Source organism: Hippichthys cyanospilos, chromosome 8 (assembly GCF_059441005.1).
Source record: "Hippichthys cyanospilos isolate Australia breed blue-spotted pipefish chromosome 8, RoL_Hcya_1.0, whole genome shotgun sequence".
Classification (NCBI taxonomy): domain Eukaryota; kingdom Metazoa; phylum Chordata; class Actinopteri; order Syngnathiformes; family Syngnathidae; genus Hippichthys; species Hippichthys cyanospilos.
Genome location: NC_142376.1, coordinates 7416752 through 7430056, shown reverse-complemented (window position 1 = coordinate 7430056; position 13305 = coordinate 7416752). Strand labels below are relative to the sequence as shown.

The following is a 13305-nucleotide window of genomic DNA, read 5'->3' as shown; positions in this document are numbered from 1 at the left end:
AGCTGTCAATTAAAAAAAGCAACAATCAAGCGCCAACTGACATTCTTGTCGCTGTCACTCAGTAACATTTACAGTTTTTGAGCACTCACAGGATGCGGCGTATCATTCAACGCCTAGTCAATTTAGCTGATAAGACTTTTAATTCAAGAGTCTAGAATTTTACTGTCTTATGCATAGTAATACGACACAATGAAATTCTTATTCTGTTCACTTCCACGCGCGGACTACATTCCAGAATCAAGCAAATAGTAAAGCAGGCAATAAAACAAAAAAGAAAAACAGTGATAAAGCGATAATGGCAGCAACAATGAACCACTAATAAGTGAAGAAACTTACATTCTGAGCATATTATAGAGTAGATGGAGTGGAAGAAACTGTCTACATATGAGGATGATAGTGCAAATTTCATATAGTGCAAAATATGATGTATTTAGCAGCTTTTCTGCAGTGTGCAAGATTTGTAAGGTGCATGTGTATAAGCGGTAGAGTGACTGGTGATGAGGCAACTTATGGTTGTGAAAATCTGGTTGTTTTTTTATTCACATGTATTTTATACTGTGGTCAACTGTGCTTGGTGGGCCGGATATTACTGATTGATGACACAGGCTGCCGCTAAAAATTTGAACACATGCCCCATGGCCCCCGGGCCGGACATTGGACATGCCCGCCAAAAAGCATCACATACTTTGTGGATGCGTTCAACTTGCTTTCGGTACAAATTCAATTAAACGTTTTACGTAATCCAACTAGAAGAAGTAGCTTTTCAGTTACTCAAGGGGATGGCAGGAAGTAGAGCAGATGACTAGTATATAAATAATGTCAGACTGAAATAATAGTGTAGCATAAGGAAGTGACGAAGGCTTCCTCACTCATTCCTCTTTCATTTTGACAAATTGTCATTTCATCATGTGGATGGACAAGTGTGGCCTATTGGCTGGAGGTCAGACGCCACAGACAGGCTCATTACCAGCACCGATATTTAGCATTTTGTCAAATATTAATATCATCATGACAAAATACATTTTATGGATAAATATAAAAATTACAATTTAATCTGAAAGGGCATTTCCATAACCATCACATCGCATACCAATGGCCAACTACAAAATAAACAGATGGATTTTCATAAGTTTAATTTCTGAAGTCTCTCTTTGCAGTGGTGGTTGCTACCTCCTCACAACTTAATTGTTATTGTTATCACATCACGTCTCTACCAACATGAACTAGGGCTGCACAATTATGACCAAAATAATAATCACAATTTTTTTATCAATATTGAAATCACGATTATTAATCACAATTATTCATCGACATTCCGATTTATTGCCATTTTTTTAAACAAGCAGCACATAAATGAGGCCTCAAGGCTTCATGCTTACAAATAATTATAATAAACTAAATAAATGAATAAATAATAATTAAAACAAATTTAGTCATGGCATGGCAAAAACTTGGCACACAGGTCAACACAGCTAACTTAATTGCTGAGTGCAAACTAATGAAAAACATAAGACTGCTTTGAATCAAGCACATTATTTACTTCTAAGCGAATTTGAATCCATTAGCAGTCAAAACGTCATTTTCGGTCATATCAAATCGAATTTATTCCAATTTTTTGTCATTCAGATTTTTTAAAATGGGTCTCAATTGACAGTCGGGTAATAATGCCCTCCGGTGGTAGGATGGAAAAGTGCTTGATTTGACTTGTAATAAAAAAAGTGCTTGACTTTTTAAACGTTAATATCGTCGAGGATCAGCTTAATTAATCATGGGAGCCAATATCATGATCACGATTAAAATTTGATTAATTGTGCAACCCTAACACGAACACATTGCGCTATGCTATGGCAAAAAGTCTCCAGCAATACCAGTATCCGTCAATAACATGGTGCATTCAAACGCAGTCAAAAATTTCCTTATTCTTGTGAATCAAATCATTTTGAATCGAAAATTAAATCTCAATCACATCGTTGACACAAACATCAGAATCAAATGGAATCGTGATACAGTCAAAGATTCAAACCCCTACAAGATATCGTACTGGAAAGCAATATCAATGCAACAAACAAAATCATTGGAATATGTGGTGACTAGGGACAATAAACGGATTGGCGATATATCGCGGTTTTAGAAGTCACGGTTATTTAAAACCGTCCAAATCATTTTTTTTTCCCCCTTACGGCATCTTCTACCTTAACGGGTAGCTGCAAATGTAGTTCTCATTATGTATCATCCATAAGTCCTCAATGCTGCAGCATTTTCTTTTCTTTTTTTGTCGGCTACTGCTAACTACCGCGTGGAAACTGTATATTACTGTATTAAAAGTAAAATGTGGATTCTGTCACTTCACGTTGACTATTCCGAACCCACACACGCATGCACGCACATAGACACAAACAAGCTCGCACGTGCTCTCGTCCTATGGCAAGCGATGAGATCATACTGTAGCGGTTCGAGTTTCAGTCAGTGGAGATGGCAACAATGGCGTTTGTATTGACATTCCAACTCATGCCTCAAAACCAGCAACAGGCATGTTAAATTCATGTATATGTTTATGGGTGAGCAAAAATAAATAAATAAATAAATAAATAAATAAATAAATAAATAAAACATTTTTTTAATGTAGAAAAATGGCAATTTACCCCAAAAGATTTTAAAACTATGTTTTGTAAGCTGTAATTTCAATATTGTGATACTGTGATATTTTTGCTCAAAGTTATTGTACTGTCGGAGTGTGATATCGTCCCATGCATCGTGGTGAGTGCTTGGCACATTTTTTTTTTCAAATGTCCATAAGACATTAAAAGAGTGCTTGCACTTTGCATACAGTCCATTTCTATTAAGATAGATAAAAAACTAAGATCCGAGGAACAGGAAAGGGACTTGAGAGCAGACGTTTTTGTTATTATAAACAAAATAAATAATAGTGTCAACAAATAATATGTTTTTTATATTCATATTTACCTAACCACTCATATAAATGTGGTTTCCTGATCAAGAAGATGACACATGTTTTTTTTTTCAAATACATCGGGCATTGTTGCATCAAGAAATATTGTTCTTCTATGTTTATGTTTCCCGCCCTATTCCAAAAAAAAAACAGACTATTGTTGTGCTTACTGTACACGCCTCCCATCATGTGTATGTACGTGATGATTGACACTGACACTAAAGAAGCAAATTATGCAAACAAGGCTGACAGTGGTCAAGGAGGATGGTTTCAAAGTTTCAAACACACCCTGTGTGATATGTATATAAAAGGTCTGGGTTGAATCGGTGACACACAGCAAGCGCATTTTGGTCTTGTATTGACAAGAATAAATGAGGAGATCCCAAGTCACGTTCCTGCTGCTGGCGCTGGCCGCCATGCCAACACTTTCCAAGGGTCAAGGTAAGCACTTTTTTTTTCTGCACGCAAATGAATGAATTCTCTGCAGTGGATTATATAGAAGTAAAGTCGGTAAAATGCTGAAATAGTAAAAGGACCATATTTTCACATTGTAAGCGTGGTATTGCCGATTACACATTTTTTAAACCACAAAACATCTGAATATTAAGTCTTGCACACACAGTCTTTATGTGTATGGAATTCAGGATACTTATTTTATATTTTCGTTGAACAGAATCCGATGATGAAGATTACAGCGAAGGTAAATCATTAAGGTCACCAACTTGCTATGTGCCATCAATATGCTATGATTTGCAATTTTGACTCATTTAACTTTTGCAATACTAATATGAGGTTAAAAAAAATGCTGAAAAGTATATAATGTCTGGACTGTGCAAAGATGTAAAAATATGCCTTTGGGATTGAATGAGTTAAACTTGGTAGCAAGTGGACACATTCTTCAGAATGAATTTGTGTTTGAAGTATTTCTGGAAATTGCCAAAGTTGCTGCCATAGAAAAATTGCAGATGTGTCTATTGTGTGTCTATCTTGTACATTTAATTAAAATTTCCTTCCAACAGGGAGCGGTAATGATGGTGGGGGTGAGTCATGAACTTTTCCAACTTGTGCCATCAACATGCAGCCTTTTGCAATTCAGATTCGCGGGTCTAATCTACTCGTGTATTTTTTTTTTTTTTTAGCCGCAATTGGAACTAATGTTTCAAATGAATTTAGCAGCTCTAAAATAAAATTACATCTTGTGATGTTTTTTAATTCTCTGTGTTAAGTCAACTTAATTCTGATTTCCTTTCAACAGACAATGGAACAGGAGACAATGCCTCACCAAGCAACTTTGCTTTACCCACATGCCGGATTTCAAATTCTTTTTTCTTTTTCTTTTTCTTAATTTTAATTGTGATGCACTAACCAATACACAGTATGAAAATAGTCATATTATAAATTTTGTTGTTGTCTGCATAACAAATGAAGATCACTGCAGCGCACTTTGGGTCTGAATTCACTCGTCATTGGAAAAAAATTGGGGGAAAAACTATAAAATTTCAGTTAGGATTTATCTGAAAAAATGTTAATAAAAACTATTACATTTTGTCACTTGTTATGAAGTGGCAATTTGTTATTCAGTCTTGACTATATATAATAGTTTTTCACAAAAAACACCTTTTTTTTTTCATCTGAATACCAAAATACTCAATAGAAGGCAACCCTACAGGAGAAATACAAGATGGATTTACTTTCAAAATACATCTGTGGCAATATTTTGGATTTTCTTATTGAAGAAATAAATGCTAAAATATTTATATATCATACAAAGACGGTTAGTGAACACTGCAAAAAAACAAAAAAACCCACAACAACCACCACCGCAAGCTAACATGAGTCGCGTGCATTTTGTTTAAAGCTCAGCTGCAGCTGAAAAATGAGCCTGTAACAAAAAGTGACTCTCCTGTTTATGTTTACAATTGCAAGCTACATTGTGTTACATTTCTTGAAGTCTGTTCAATAAAATGAAATCTTTGAAAACTGAAAAATGTATATTGGGCAATATTTTATATCATAAACATCCAAATCAAAAACATATTCTTACGATCCAGCATTTTCGGGAGGAGAAGTGGACCCAAGAGGCAGGGAAGCAGGGAGGCTGGTTGAACTCAAGAAAAATAATTTAATTGGGGACCGACGGTTGTTTGTAATTTACACTTAAGAAAATGGATTGGAGTACGGTTGCCAATTAATTTGCTCCTGAATGGAAAAGAAAAATGTACTGTTCATCACATACACTGAACATATGTATAGAGTTGGGTGCATGTATTGTTTTTTTTTTAAGCTGCATTAAAAACAGCAGTAAAAAGCATTAAATTAGATTTGCTAAGACATGCAGATACCCTGTTCAAATCTCACACATCGCACAAATCTCACAAAATCATTCTCCCCAATGTCCCCAAATATAGAAGTTATTTGAAATGTGTGCCTGATTTGGATATGAAACATCAATCCGTTGACAAACCAGCAAAACTACATTTTTAGTACCGTAATAGCAGCCAATCCATTATAATTATAATAATCCATTATAATTTAAATTCAGTGGTGACTTATTCCTAATATTATCAATGTTATTGTGATCCCATGTAAGAGCAGCCTTCACACAACCCGTGCCATCAAGTTCAAACAGGATTCTACAAAAAATAAAAGGCAGCTTTATTTATATCGCATATTTTCCACATAAGGTAACTCAATGAGCTTCAAAAGCACTTCACAAAATGTACAATACAATACAATACAAAACAACAGAATACAATGGTGTGAGTCAGCACTGACGTAGATACAAAAAACAGTACGCTAGATAGTTCTGTATTGTCGCCTAAACGTTGTATCCATTAGCAACTGCCCGATAATCACCTCGTACCGATATTGGGCATTTTGTCAAAAAACCCCTGCCTTCTTTTTTCCCCAAAATCGAACAGCTAATATGACATCACTTAACCTGGGTTAACTTCAGCCAACTGTTTATTCAAGTTTTCACCAAATTTTAGAAGATACTGCTGAACACCAGCAATGAAAACTTATCATTCTACGTGCCAAAACATAGAATAAGTGGTAATAATTTCAAATTATTCATCCACAAACTTTTATGAAGTCCACGAAGAGCAGGCTAGCTTTAACAAGATTGTACGTTAAATTACAAAATGGCAATTTAATATAAGTGTCACGCCTGGGCACGGTGAGTTGGAAGGAGGAAGGAAGGGGACCCAAAAAATGGTCCTTTCCAACAGACTTCCAAACAGAAAAAAGGTCCATCTATGAATTAAACGTTAACAACTGCAAATATCGAAACAAGTTTAGCTTTCTATTCATCAATTAAAGCTGACATGATCTCAAGATCTCACAAGATAAGAAAGCTATAAGATTTCTCGTCCATGAATAGCACGAGATCCAAAGTACTTTCTTTTGACGTCGCTACCTTTCAATGGCAGTTTAAGAGACGCACATTTTTCGCTTTGTTGCTGCCAGCCTTGCAGTTGCCATTCATACTGATCACTTTGAGCAAACCAGACTGACTCAAATGCGTTCTGTAGTCATTACTTCCTTTCATTGACCATTATCTGTGGTGAAAGAACTGGTTAAAATCACAGTTTAATTTATGTAAAGTAATGTCGAAAGATACGAAAATTGCTCATTCATAAGTTCATATTTTTAGTAGGTAAGTATTTCTGTTTTATTTTTATTAGCATACCCAAATACTCAATCGCTGCAGCTCAACAGTAGAAGTACAGGATGCTCTCATTACTTTTAAATCGCCTAAGAATTTTATTGTGTAGTGTTACTATGCATACGACAATCAAACTGTTGAATCTTTTTTGAACACGTAACTACATGCATCCCTGCATATGTCACTAAAACGCTGGTCTGCTATTGGTCGGCGTAATGGCATACCTGAGATGCTGGTCTGCTATTGGTCGGTGTCACTAAGATGTTGGTCTGCTATTGGTCGGCGTCACGGTGTCACTAAGACGCCGATATGCTAAAGACTTGATCTTACAGTATCATATTTATTGTGCATTTTAGTGCTTAATTCAAACTTGAATTGGTTAGCCATGGGTCCCAAGACTGCCAGTAATGTTAAAGGGAGAAGCAGAAGATGATTACGATGGAACTGAAGCTGGAGATAATTGAGAAATATGAAGAAGGCTCAGCTAGGCTACCCTCGCTAGGGAATATGGCCGTAACTAGCTCAAGTTACACCACTTCAAATGTAAATAAAATGTATTTTTCCTTTATATATTTTTTTTATTCATGATGTTATTTAATTATATACATGTATATTATATATAAGTAGTACTTACTATACTATTTGGTTACTAATTTTTAATATGCACATATGCTGAGGACCTGACCGACCAAGATTTAACAACTTGTTTTTGTTTTATTTGTCTTAGCACTTCCTTGTTGATTTGGCTTCCGGGACAAGATTACTACATGTGTTTTGTACAAATACATCTGGCATTGTTCTGGGACTGTCTAATTATGGAGATGTAGCTTTGATTCTGTTTCTCAAACCATTCCAAAACAATAGACGATACCTGTTCTTACAAGAATCATGTGTATGTACAGTACATTATCATTGTCTGAGGTTGGCATTTAAGAAGGAAGTTAAATCTATTAAAGTTCTTTGTGGTTAGCAAGGGTGATGGTTGCCCCATTGTGATATACTGTATGTGGCATGAGGTGCTAGAGCTGCCTCCTGGTGGCAGGTGCTGCACCCTGCACCTCACAGCGGTGGCCAATTCACAATCAAGGCCCCGCTTTAAAGCACGGTCATACTCTTGCCCTTCACTGACCCATTTGCATAGAGGTCTACCCACTTCCGGGGTAGGGGGCTGTGTTCTTGTCTTCCCCGTGAGGTGAGTATCTGCTCTACATGTATGAGTCTCTTCCTATGGTGCGTGATCGTTTCTTGTATTTCCCTATGCAGCGGACATTGAACGTTGTGCTGCTTTGCTTTAGCTGGTTTTACGGGACCTTCACGTCCGAGCGGCGATCACCTGGTCCAGCCGGAGGTGCTCTATGGCGAAGCCAGGGCCCTCTCCCCCATTCGGACTGTGATTTGTTCTGCTGGACTTTTAACACCCGTTTGGGGTTGATTTTAGTATTTAGGCATTTTTGAGGGTTCGTGAAACTATTTATTTACTCTGTGGCGTACACTAGGACCATGTCTCTCACCCAGTAGGTATGTTGCTACTGGATGAGGGCTTCCAAGTTCAATGTTGGTGATTTTATTTTTTGTTGTGTTCACCAGTGTGTGTGTGTGTGTGTGTGTGTGTGTGTGTGTGTGTGTGTGTGTGTGTGTGTGTGTGTGTGTGTGTGTCAGTAGGTGGTGGTTTCAATTGATTGGAAGTCCCTCCGCCTCTCCAGTGCACCGGACAAGGACTTTCCAGCCTTATTTTAGTACTCACACTATTTTTAATTGTTTTAAGAAGAGAACAATACAAATAATGGAACCACACCTCTGCCTCGGACTCGTTGCCACATGTATAAATAAGACGCCTGGATCAAATCGGTGATGCAGAGCAAGAAAAACCTTGGTCTTGAAGAAATGATGTGTTCCCATTTCATCTTCCTGCTGCTGGCGCTGGCCGCAATGCCCGCTCTATCCAAAGGCCAAGGTAAGCCCCTTATTTTTACTCTCTACAAATAAAGGAATTCTTTGCTGTAGGTTATGGAGATAGATTAAGTAAATTGTAGAAATAAAAATAAGAGCAAATGTTGGCACTGTTTTTTAAACGCTGTATTACTGATCACACATTTTTTAATCTATAAAACATCTGAAATGTAAGTTTTACATGTACAAACATTGTGTCTGGAATACTCATTTTATATTTCCATTGAACAGGAAACAACGACGATTCCATTGAAGGTAAGTCATGAAGCTCACCAACCTGCCATGTGCCATAAATATACTGTGATTCACAATTTTGACTCAGCAGTCAATCTAATAAATGAATAAAAAATACTGTAAACAGGTAAATGAGATTATATGTCTGGACCACGCTAAAACGTAAAATTATGTCTTTGGAATTGAAGGGAAACTTGGTACCAAGTGGTCAAACTCTTCAGAATGATTTTATATTCGAGTATCTCTAGAAATAGCCAAAGTTGTTGTTATGAAGAAAAATTGCAGACGTCTTGATTAATAAACCTATTTCAAATTTCTTTCCAACAGGAAGCGGGATTGGTGGTGACGGTGAGTCATGAACTTTACCAACCTGTCAAGCGCCATCAACATGCTGATATTTGCCATTTTAATTAATCTGTCTATCCCTTAGTAGATCTTTTAAATTCTGTTGCAACTGGACGAAATCTTTCAAAAGAATATCTTTAAAGAACTCATAGAAATGGCCAAAAAGGCTTTTCCAAAACCAATGTGCAATCTTGTGATGTATTTTGATTGTGGGTGTCAAGTAGCCTTAATTCAGATTTCCTTCCAACAGACAATGGAGCTGGAGAAAATAATTCACCAACCAACTTTGCCTCAGCGACATGTCGCCTTTCAAATCCTTTTTTCTTGTTATTTTTCTTGTTTTTCATTCTGATGCAATGACCATAGACAGTATAAAAAGTCATGTTTCGGACACATTTGTCCTCTGCAAAAAAACTGTGAATATCACCACAGCACAAGCGCTTGTTTCCTTTGTTTATATGTTATACTGCCTCTTGGTGTACAAGACATGCACACCATCGGGAGCAGCGCTGTTATGATCTTTGTCTTTTGTTGAAAATAATATATTTTTTCTGAATTTTCCTACTCTGGAAGTAGAAATAATGTCATTGAAATAAACTGCCCTAAAGCAAAAGTCATCTGTTTTCCTTGGGTCGACTCGTTTTTCTAACTACAGCAATCTTGTTGATTGCAGTTTTTGTTCTTGAAAGTGGTCGAGCAATGTTAAACTTTGACATTTCATCACCCGGGTGGAATTTCCTAGTGTCTTCTTTCAATGATTTCCCTCTGATGTGAAATGCATTTGATGTAAAGTTCAAAGGATTGGACAAAATATAGCAAAGGGTCAAAATCAGCAGTTACTTTTTACTTTATAAAAAAGCAAGTCCCAGGGATGGTTCACCTTAAGCGAGCTAGGTAGATGCTAATTGCGAGGACTCTTGGAGGCGCCAGAGATCAAGTGAAAATTCAGGTCTGAAACCAGATTATCTACATCTATCTACAATGTACTTTTCATCAGTTTAACACAGGCAGCCAGCCAAGAAACAAAAAAAAAAAAACAAGTGAAACCCTAACAAATAGGTGCCAGCTCTGATGTAAATTTCTACTGTACTGTACTAGGAAATTAAATTGCTGAAAACAATGGTCAAATCTGAAAAACAAACATCACAGCTGCTCTTGTCGTAAAACAGCCTTAAGTATTTTTAAGAGTGCTTTTAAAGAAACTTTTGCACGTTTTGCACGTCGTGTCTTTTAAATTGCTGATTGATCAACGTCAGCTGCAGTAGTATTCAGCTCACCCCAACCTAAATGTGGACAATTATTGAAAGTGGAGTTCCCCCAAGTACAAAACCTGGTCTTTTATTCTCACACACCTTTGGGGGCTCCAAAAACGATATGAAAAACAGTAAAAGAATAAAAAATGAAAACTGGCTGTTGTTGGTGCCCTTAAAAAAATCCACTCAATTTAGCATGGACCAAAGCTGAACAATCAGGTTTGTATCATATGTCTCTTTGGCTTACTACACCCATTGAAATTTGACCTACTGAAAAAGATGTGGTTTACAAGACTAATACATTTGCCACTGTGTTAGTTTATAATTATTGTTGCAGTTAGGAAACAAAACAGGTCTTCTTTATTCCGAAAAACAAGGTAAAACGTGTTCCTGTCACGTGTACGTGGAGCATTAATGAGTCATTCCAAAAGGAAGAAAATGTCATTGCCTAGTTTGACTTTGAAGTCGACATGGGTTGGATGGTTGAGATGTTTCAAACACGCCCAGTGTGATATCCTGTATATAAGACGTCTGGGTCAAATACATACAACATGTGGACTTGTCTTGACCAGAAGACATCATGAGAGTCGGCTTCCTGTTGCTAGCGCTGGCCGCCATGCCTACTTTTACCACGGGTCAAAGTATGTACTTTATTTCATGCATAATCTAATTTTTCACTGTAGAGTTAGTAAAATACAGAAATAAAAATATCATGAAGTTTTGACAGTTTTGTAAACTTGTGATATTGCTGGCCACACTTTCTAAAGCGACAACACCTCTGAAAATGCAATCTTGTACATTAATTTTTTGGGCGTATGAAGTGCAGGATACTCATATTATATTTTCATTTAACAGTAAGCAATGATGAAGATTACAGTGAAGGTAAGTCATTGAGCTCACCAACCTGCAATGTGACATCCATATGCTGCGATTCACACTTCTGACTCGCAAGTCAATCTCATAAAATACACATTTAACTCATTCAGTGCCAGCAGACACTGCTTTACTCAACCGTTTTTAAAAAATACTGCAAATCAGGAAATGAGATTGAATGTCTGGACTATGCAAAAAAGGAAAAATATGACAGTGGGACTGAACGAGTTCAATTTAGTAGCAAGTGGATAAACTCTTCAGAACTCTTCAGAATGACACTAAATCGATCTGTGGCTCCACTAGGAGCACAATTGCCGAAATGTTTACGGTTCTGATTTTCTTTTCTTTAGTTTCTAGTTCAGGATAAAACATATTTTTTATTTATTATTGTCACTCCCTTTTTCTTTATGGGTTGTTGTTGAAGATGTTGGTTGTCTTTAGTTTTCACTATTTCCCAAACAATATTGGATATTGTAAAAGGCTGATATTAGAAAAGCTTAAAAGTCTGTGTTGTCAATAAACATCTTAGTTTTTTTTTTTCATTGCCACATAGCCACTAGTGCTGCTAGCATCTAATGCTGCTTGCAGCAGCTAGCTGCTAACATTGGAGCTGCCCCTAATCACAAGAGTTGCAATATAATACAATGTCAGCATAAGTGATTAGTAGGAAGGCCTACAGTATCAGTTGAATCGTTTATGTTTAAACTGTTTTTAAAAAGTCATATGATGGCTCTCCCCAGCCTATATGGAGCAGTTGAATGCTGCTAGCCAGTAGCAGAGCTCACATCTAAAACTACTTGTCGCTGCTACCTGTTAACGTTGGCTGCCACTAATTGTTGAATGTATTCTTTAAAATTAAATATTTTCATAACAAAAAAAATGACTGTGTTTGAAGTAGCTCTGGAAATTGCCAAAGTTTGCTCCTTTCAACAAAAATTGCAGATGCCTTGTATTTGTTTGTGTTTCGTATATCTAATTCAAATTTCCTTCCAACAGGTAGCGGGAATGACAATGAGGGTGAGTCATAAACTTGATCAACCTGCCTTGTTTAATTATCATGCTGCCATTTCCTATTTTAATTCATATGTCCATCTCTTTGTACATATTTTAAATTATGTTATAATTGGACAAAATCTTTCAAATGACGTTGTCTTATAAGTACTCCTGGAAATTGCAAAAATGACTTCTTCAAAACAAAATATTCTTCTTCTGGAGTTTTTGTTCATCTGTCAAGTTTACTTCATTCGGATTTCCTTCCAGGAGTCACTGGAATGGATGACGATTTACCGGCATGTCAATGTTCCAGTTCATCCGGGCTCCGGATTAGTGTGTTCCGGATTATGAGTTAGGCCAACGTCAACCTAGTAATTTTGTGTTTCCTCTCTGCAGATTTGGCACGAAATACATTTAAGTTGCTCAACTGCATAACTGCTCGTTTTTTTTTCAATAAACATGAAACAAAATGTCTCTTTTACAACTCCTGACTGGCTGCAAGACATTTTAGGGGGGGGGGGGGGGGGGGGGGGGGCATTAAAAAAATTGAATGTAATGCGAATTGTGCTATGCACCACACATTCACTGGGGCAAAATTTATATTTGGACATCTAATCAAGTTACCTAATGAGGTGTCAGTAATCTGGTGCTCGTTGTATTTTCCTAAATTAATTCGCTTGTGGGAATGAGGTTTAAAATAAGTCATTCTACTAAATTGGTTAAAAAACAAAAACACGCATATTTCAAGGATATCACAGCAACAATTGTTAGTCCTCAGCATGATCAAGGCCACTTTAAAACAATGGATTTACTTTGAATGTTGTTCCTGGCAATGTGTTGCAGCGTAACGGTTTAACTAGTCCTTCTACTGAAACTGTTGGTAAGAGACTACCAATACAAAGAATTCTTCTTCGTTCCGAAATCACGATCAATCACCAATTGAGGGCGCTAAAAAATGACCAAAAAAGAAAAAAAAGATCAAAGATAAATAAAAGTTAATCATTCAAAATTAACTGGACATTTTTATTTGGTCTTCTGTG

General features: G+C 36.7%; 3 long non-coding RNA genes across 3 annotated transcripts; all 3 read left to right on the top strand.

Annotated features, from left to right (window-relative positions):
* The first annotated feature begins 3290 nt into the window (after window positions 1–3290).
* LOC148419991 (uncharacterized) lies at window positions 3291–4867 on the top strand. The gene is made up of 4 exons (XR_015866465.1): window positions 3291–3391; window positions 3624–3650; window positions 3970–3990; window positions 4206–4867. It is a non-coding gene; the product is annotated as an uncharacterized LOC148419991 (long non-coding RNA).
* A 2854-nt stretch (window positions 4868–7721) lies between these two features.
* LOC148419990 (uncharacterized) lies at window positions 7722–9738 on the top strand. Its single transcript, XR_015866424.1, has 5 exons — window positions 7722–7809; window positions 8277–8571; window positions 8799–8822; window positions 9129–9149; window positions 9397–9738. It is a non-coding gene; the product is annotated as an uncharacterized LOC148419990 (long non-coding RNA).
* A 266-nt stretch (window positions 9739–10004) lies between these two features.
* LOC148419989 (uncharacterized) lies at window positions 10005–12670 on the top strand. The gene is made up of 5 exons (XR_015866425.1): window positions 10005–10095; window positions 10972–11040; window positions 11255–11281; window positions 12269–12289; window positions 12533–12670. It is a non-coding gene; the product is annotated as an uncharacterized LOC148419989 (long non-coding RNA).
* Window positions 12671–13305: the final 635 nt, after the last annotated feature.